This window comes from Zootoca vivipara, chromosome Z2 (assembly GCF_965207765.1).
Source record: "Zootoca vivipara chromosome Z2, rZooViv2.hap1.1, whole genome shotgun sequence".
In the NCBI taxonomy this organism is placed as follows: domain Eukaryota; kingdom Metazoa; phylum Chordata; class Lepidosauria; order Squamata; family Lacertidae; genus Zootoca; species Zootoca vivipara.
In genome coordinates this window covers 22,262,736-22,263,298 of record NC_142585.1, presented here as the reverse complement: position 1 = coordinate 22,263,298, position 563 = coordinate 22,262,736, and the positions used below count along the sequence as shown (strand labels likewise).

General features: G+C 38.5%; 1 long non-coding RNA gene across 1 annotated transcript; it reads left to right on the top strand.

The window, feature by feature from the left end:
• The first annotated feature begins 227 nt into the window (after positions 1-227).
• On the top strand, positions 228-563 carry LOC148686583 (uncharacterized). Its single transcript, XR_015948664.1, has 2 exons — positions 228-348; positions 409-563. It is a non-coding gene; the product is annotated as an uncharacterized LOC148686583 (long non-coding RNA).

Here is a 563-nt window from a genome sequence, read left to right as displayed (position 1 = left end):
GACCCCCTGTCAAGAGCACTTTAGCTCTCTTCCAGCTCACACCTCTGGGCAGTGGCTTCTGGCTACCCAAGGGCTGGGAGGAGCAAACACAAGGCTGAAGACTTTTGGGCTGAGGTGTCGTTTGTGGGGTCTTGTGGAGAGGGGGTTGCTGCTGCTGGGTTTTTGTGTCTTTATTTTAGATCTTGTTGCAATATATGTGGAAATTGTTCTGTTTGGTTTGTATTTTTTAATTGTTTAATTATTGTTTATGACTACTTTTGTTGTGTTGTAGTTATGTGCTGTATTTTTGTTTAAGCCACCTTGAGCATGGTTTGAACTGTGGAAAAGCAGCATACAAAAAAAATTTATGTATCTATGTATGTATTTCCCTGGGCGTTTTACTCTGGGATTTAGTTTTCTGAGAATGAGGTTACTGGAGAATGAATGGCATTGAGCAATATTTCTATTCATTTATCTAAAAACATCTAAATTCTGCTTAATGTTTCATAAATCTGCAAGTGGCGTACAGTCAAAAAGCAAAATACCATTAAAACAAAGGGTTGTAACCAACTAGAGTAAACCTA